At 34.7% G+C, this 7,628-nt stretch overlaps 1 pseudogene; it reads left to right on the top strand.

Annotated features, from left to right (window-relative positions):
* The first annotated feature begins 5,178 nt into the window (after positions 1-5,178).
* Positions 5,179-5,774, top strand: LOC117025718 (rRNA-processing protein FCF1 homolog; annotated as a pseudogene).
* Positions 5,775-7,628: the final 1,854 nt, after the last annotated feature.

The following is a 7,628-nucleotide window of genomic DNA, read 5'->3' on the forward strand; positions in this document are numbered from 1 at the left end:
ATTAATTATTTTTTTTCCTTCCTGAGTTCTTCATCCCCAATTACTCTAACAAGATTTTTGTACCGATGTAACCATGTCAGAATCAGAGCCTACTCTCCCCATTTAGTTTCAACAATTATTAACAGGGTATGTAAACAAATTTTATTTATGACCAAATATGCAAAGTCAGTCTCTACTTTTCCTGCGTTGTATGAGGCTATTCATTTTAAAAGCACTTAAAGACTTAATTCAATATTGTCATTTCTGAACATTCCAGGCATTTCCTCACATCCAGGTTTGTGACCTGTCTATTCACTATGCATACGAGGAGGTTCTTATCCCAGATATCTCCACAGCTTACTCCTTCACCTCTTTGCTTAAATGTAACCTCTTTAGCAAGGCCTATACTGGCAGCTCTGTTTCATATCCCAAGCCCCGCTTCTCTATAATCCCAATATCCCTTATCCTACTCTATTTGTTTTTCTTCTCTAGAATATATACCCAAAAAGGCAGTGATTTTTGTTCATGGTATTCATCAGTGCATCCTGACATCTAAAACACTGTCTGACACATAATATTTGCTTAATAAATATTTGTTATAAAATGTTTGATTTCTGCACGGAAAGTACAGTCTGTGGTGTCTATGATTACACAAATCCCTATCACATTTAAGCATTTCCTATGGTCAACAATGGTTAAAGTTCTGTTATACAAGATCTATAATTTAGTCAACTCTTTTCTATTTTAGGTACAGAAAAAAATAAATCCGTGCCATTTCGTACGTTATTCTCCCAGTTTACTAATATTAATTATTCCTCCATCTCTATCAGTCAATCAGTTAATTTTGATTTACTTTTCAAGTAAGTTCTTTTAGAAATTTAACCCATGTGAGTCCTAAGAAAATAATTCATCATACTTGAGAAAGAGATCAAATGTTATTATGTATATTAATCGTTTCCCTTTTATTTCCAAGAGTGTAAAACATTGGTGATATTATGACAGTAACTCCCTTTGGAACCAAATATATAATATAAATTCACAGGTCTGGTCTGGCATACTGCCCAACAAAAGTAATCTGAAAATCCTCTAATGACAGAAATCGAGAAATACTAAACAGAATATGACAATTTTATAAACAATGCATAGCTGCATTTACAAGAAAGAAATGGAAACCTCATGTGATAGAAACAAATAGGGGATTAAAAAACCAGAAGGCGCTGTCTATCCAAGAAACCAGCTATCATTACTTAAAAAAAGGTAATTAAATGAGAAAATTGATTACAGAAGGAATGAAAGAGCTCAACGATAAGTAGGGTACAGTGAGTAAACCAAAGATTCTCCGCAACAGGAAACCACTTGCATCCTAATTTTATGGCTGAGGTAATGAAGGCATTAAGAGAAATTAATTGACTGAGTTCTCCTAATTAGTAAATAGTGGAAACACGGAGCTGACCAAGCAGTTTTGTTGCAGAATCTGTGTTCTTATCCACTGTAATATAGAATTTACCCACAGAATAATAATGCAGAAAAACAACCAAATTAATCTTTTCAAATTAAAAAATGTAATGATTAAAATGTAAAACTCATCAAACATAGATGAACAGAAAACAGTGAACTGGAAGCTAACTATGATTGCATTACCCAGAATATATAACGGAGGGGAAAACAAGTAAACTCAGAAGTTAAGAGAATCAGAAAATAAACATGCTTCTAATCAAATCCCAGAAACATAGAAAGAACAAATGATTTTCCCCCTGAATTGATTAAATAAATGATTCTTTGGAAGGAAAAAAAAATACTTACTCCTCGTAAGATAAATAAAAATAAATCCACATTTAACATAAGATAGCACACCAGAATCAAATAGAAAAACTGAAAAGCAACTGGAAAAAAATAATTTGATAAAGTAAATAAAAAAACAAAATTGATGAAGTAGACTATAAAAAATCTGTTAACTGCTGCCTAGAAAAAATTCATCAATATTTCAAATGATGATGACATATTTGTAAACTACTTGAAAATCGCTATACACCAAGATTTTATCTTCGTAAAATAGTACTGAAGAGACTGATGAGCCAATAAAAATGAGCAAAGTATATGAACAAACAGGTTACAGAAATTACAAATTGCCATTAAACATAGAAAAGGTGATGATTGTCACTCAAAACAAATACAAATTAGAAATTAAAATTTTGTTGCAATAACATATTTCATTTATCCGATTGGAAAATAATCTAAATGTTTGACAACTCTGTTAGCAAGGCTGGGGGAAACATGCATTTCCATGCATTGCTGATGGAAGTGAAAAATGGTAAAATTCCCCTGAAGGGCAATTTGTAAATATCTATTAAAATAACAAATGTATTTACTCTCTGATGAAGCAATCTTCCTCTGGGAATTTATTCTACAGATAAACATGCATAAATTAAACACCAGGAAAGTATAAGTTTATTCACTGCTGCATTGTTTACAATGCAGAAAATAAGAAACAACGAAAGTGTCCATGCGTAGGGAATAATTAAATCAACTTTGCTATAATGGAATACTCTTCAGCAATTGAAAATAAAAAGAGAGAGAGAGCTCTATATATACCTATATGGAAAGATCTGCAGTATGCAATATGAGATTAAAAATGAAACAGCAATGTCCAACAGTATAGTATTTAGAGTGTATACTATCTTTTCCATAATAGAAAGTAAGAAAAATAAGAACATATATTTACATTTGCTTATTTTTGCCTAATACAACTCTGGAAGGATACATAAGAAACTGATAAAAGTAGTGACATGTGTGTATGACATCTGACAATTAAGTTCGCGAACTCATCCTAGAAAAAGCACTACACACCTCATTGCTGAATATCACTACAGTCACCTTCGAAGTACTCCCCTTGGGAAGCTATGCACTGACGCCAGGGCCTAGTCCACCCTTTAAAGCAATTTTGGAACTCTTTTTCTGGAATGGCCGTCAGAGCTGTCATCATACTACCCTTGATGTCCTGAATATCATCAAAATGTCTTCATTTCAATATTTCATTTATCTTTAGACAAAGAAAAAAGTCATTGGGGGCCAGATCAGGGAGTTCCAATACAGTTATTTGTTTACTGGCTACAAACTTCCTCATAGACAGTGCCGTGTGAGCTGGTGCATTGTCGTGATGCAAGAGCCACGAATTGTTGGGGAAAAGTTCAGGTCATCTAACTTTTTCACACAGCCTTTTCAGCACTTTCAAATAGTAAACTCGGTTAACTGTTTGTCCAGTTGGTCAAGTTCATAATGAATAATCCCTCTGATATCAAAAAAGGTTAGCAACATTGCTGCAACAAGTTTGCAAACTTAATTGTCTGACCTATAGGGGTGGAATGAAACTTTTTGTTGAGTTACTTTTATATTGTTTTGGTAACTATATGAACATATTACCTATTCAAAAGTAAAACTTAAAAAAAAACTGATAAAGGCATAAGTGTACAACAAAAGGGGAAAGGAGGCAACAAAATTTTGAAAGTTGAAAAGAATATGGGATGGGAAGAGCTGATTTCTGGTACCAGAAGTACAGAAAGCCAAGAAGTCAGCTTATTTAGACAACAGAATCCCAGAATGATTCAGAGTTGAATGTAAGAGTAGATGGATAGAAATGTAAACGGAAAAATTAACTAAAAGTTAGTGAAAGAAGTAGGTCCACACACCAATCACACAAAAGTAGTTGAACAAAGCTTTATCAACCTGACAAAAGAGTATACTTTCTGGAGATGTGAATCCCAGGCATAACAGAGAGGGCACTATACTAAAAAATAGGGGGAAAGAAGAGGGAGCGATGATAGGAAGAAAAAACAAAAAAGGTCAAAGCGACTCAGGAGAACTAACATTCACTGAGTGAATTAATTGTTTCAGCTCATTTAATATGCACAACCATTCTAGGAGGTGTGTACTATCATGTTCTCTATATCATATGTGAAGAAACTTGATACAGGAAGTGTAAGTTTTTTGGCTGAAGATGCAAATCTTTTCAGTGATAAAACTGGGAATTAAGCAGACAGTCTCCTTCCAGAGCTCAACTCTTTAAACACTACTCATATTAAAAGGTAAAAATGACTGAGTACTTCCCATTTTGGTTCCTAGAAAACTCACAGCTTAGCATTGATGCCCCTATCCAACCTGCCTACCACCACTGGTACCCGTATGAGTGCCAGCATTCCTCTGGAGAAGTTGCTCAGCCCAAAAGATACCAATAGATTCTAGCAACTATGAGTCTTGCAATGAACCACCTCAGCTCCACCCAGGCACACAGGGAGAACTTCACCAACTCATTTTATGAGGCTAGAACAAAACTGATCCCAAAACAGAGGACAGTATGAGGAACAAAAATTGTAAGTAAAAAAAAACTCAATGAAAAAAATAGGCATAAAACACTAACTATTAGCAAAGTGATCCCATCAATGTATAAAAAATAAATTATGACCAAATAGACTTCACCCCAGGAACACAAAGCTGATTTAACAACAACAAAGAACTATTAGTTAAATGCATTACCATACTATGGGAGAAAAAAAATCCTTCGAATTCTATCAGTAGGTAGATTATTAATTAAGAAATAACATCAAACTGAGAATGGAAAGAAATGAAAGCCCTTAAGATGATAAAGGATATCTACCAAAATTTATAGTAAACATCATACTTAATGGTGAAACTGTAGGAAAATTCCCTTCTGAACCAGGAATAGGAGAAGTAGGTGCAATATTATCGTTATCCATCTAATACTGGAGATCCTAGATAACGTAAGACAAGAAAAAAATATATTAGAATTAGAAAGGAAGAGGCAAAGCTATCGTCATTCACAGATAAGTTTCTCCAAGAGAATCTACAAAAAAGAATTTTGTACTAATAAGATAAAGAGAGCTCCATGAATTTCCCAGATACTAGATCAATCACTGCTCTCATTCAGTCAACAAATATTTATTGAATACAAAATATGTGCCAGGCATAATTCTAGACATTGAGGACCCAGTAATGAACAAAATAGACAACAATTCCTTCCCTGATGAAACTTAACGTTCCAGTAAAGAGACAGGAACCAAGAGTACTCCTGTACATCAGTAAAGGTAAAAAAAATCTGTATTTTCAAATTTGCCACTACATTAGCAAGACAATAAGACACCGAGGAATGAATATTAAAAAGTAAAAGTGCAGGAAGAAACAAGAATGCAGCGTGAACATGGGGAAGCAAAAGAAACAAGGGTATATAGGCAAATGCTTAGTCTCAGAGACCAGAGGCTTAAAGGATAGAGTAAAACCTAAGAAGAAAGAAAAAACAGGTCCCAGTGCACTCAAGAAAAGAGAAGTCCTCCAACACCCTTCCTGCTTATTCTTCCGGGATAACACACAGCTGGGCCCACCTTACCACAGCCTGGTTGATACCAACTTTATCAACTTTTCCATGAAAGCCAAACCCGACTTAGTGCAGTCAATGATGGGCTGTCTGTATGGCACGTGTATCCCTTGGACAACAGACTGGGTGATGGCTGAAACTGAGAAATTGGGGCAAAAGTATCACGTGGCTCTAAGGATTGCCAAAGATCCGAGATTTGAACGATTATCATGCACACACACAGGAATAGCTGTAGATGACTGCTTAGTCCGGACAGTAACTTAGCACAAGTGTTACACTGTGGCAACAGTTGACCAGGAGGGACCTTGAACTAACAATCAGGAAGATCCCAGCAGCTCCCATCACGGACGTTTCTAACCACAGCTACATGGAGAAGATACCAGATGATTATGGAGCCCCACGGTTCTAATTCTTAAAAAACAAAGTTCCTCTGCTTTCCTTCAACCAATTTTCTCTGTTGCCAGTTTATGAAACATGTGACAGCATGAATTATCATATTACTCCACTCACCCATTTGCTCTGTTACAAGCTGAGTGTGGTTAAAAACACTTTTTGATATTGTCTTGAAAATGATATTTTTGTATCATTTAAAAATATGTGGCATCTTTTTATAAACCAGACGACTGCTCACAAAATTTAAAAAATAAACAAATAAAAGTTCAAGTCCCTCATGAAGAAAATCAAAGTTTACTGCAAGACACGTTTCGACATAAATATCTATGTTCTAAGATGGGAATAAATATGTGTCAATTCTCCTCAAATTAAACCAGAAATTCAATCTCTAAATCCCAATCAAAAAACCGAACAGGCCTTCTCACAGACTGAAAAGCTGATCCAATCATTTCTCTGGAAGAGGGACAGAATATTCACAGGATTACTCACATGTATGCTCAGTCATGTTTTATTTTACCTGCATCCTCAGTAGAGATTAGAAAATCCAAATACTCCCTTTCCCAGACTCTCTTACAGCACAGGTTGAACATGAGATTCTGTTTTAGCCAATGATACAGTATAAAGAGAAATCTGACAGGGGCTTCTGGTAAGGCTTTTGATTTCCTAATGAGACACATGGCAGGGGCCACCCCTCCCCACTTCTACCTGCTGTGAAAGTGGTATTGAGACCTGCAGGCAGACATCACTCACCTCTGAGAAGAAGACCAAGTGAATCATAGAGGCACAAACCCTGACATTACTGAGCTACTAAGACAATGCCAGAAGCTAGCTACACCCAGAATTCTTGTTACATATGAAAAATATAGTTATATCATGCATATCTGTCTCCTCCAATGCTTGCAATTGAAGTCTTTTCTAATCTATTCAAACAGTAAAGAGCCAAAAATAGCCTAAATTATTTCAAAAAAAAAGAAAAAGGAGGACCTACCCAAGTAAAATTCAAGACTTATAAAGCCATAGTAATTTAAACAGTGGGACAGTTATTCAAAAATAGGGAAACAGGGCAAATGGAATGAAATAGTGAAGGTAGAAATAGATCTACACATACTCTTGAATATTTGTTTATTATTGTACCCTTCAAATCAATAGTAAAAGCAAGGACGATTCAATAATGAGTTTTGGATAATTGGTTATCTATACTGTTATCTAACAATAAATCACTACTTCACATCACACAGGAAGATAAATTCTAAATAATTAAAGACAAATGTGAAAATTAAACTATAAGACTCTTAGAAGAAAATATAGGAGAATATCTTGACATTTATTGCTTCACAGTAGAGAAGAATTTAAGATACTAAAAACGAATCATAAAAGGAAATATTGATACATTATGCTACGGTAAAACATGAGACTTCTTTTTATCAGTAGATGCCATTAAAAAGTGACAAATCACAAATCAGGAGATTATATTTATAGATGATAAGAACAACAAAAAAGGCTATTCAAAATATACAAAGGGCTCCAAAACTAAATAGGAAATGAAGAAACATCCCATTAAAATCAAGTCAAAGTATATGACTAAGAAAGTCACAGAAAAATCCTGAATAGCCATGAAAAATAAAACTCTGTTCAAAGTTTTATTCAAAAACATACAAATTGAAATGATACTTAGATACAATTTTACACCCACCAGATTGGCGAAGATTAAAGAGTCTCACAACAACAATTTCAGGTTCAAACGTGAGGAAATGGGAATTCACGTTTTAATGAGGCTGTGAATTGGTACAACTCTAGAGAACAGTTTGCTGATATCTAGTTATAGCAAAAAAGCATCATATTTCTGGCAATTACGTTCCAGGATATACAG

This window comes from Rhinolophus ferrumequinum, chromosome X (genome assembly GCF_004115265.2).
Source record: "Rhinolophus ferrumequinum isolate MPI-CBG mRhiFer1 chromosome X, mRhiFer1_v1.p, whole genome shotgun sequence".
Classification (NCBI taxonomy): Eukaryota; Metazoa; Chordata; class Mammalia; order Chiroptera; family Rhinolophidae; genus Rhinolophus; species Rhinolophus ferrumequinum.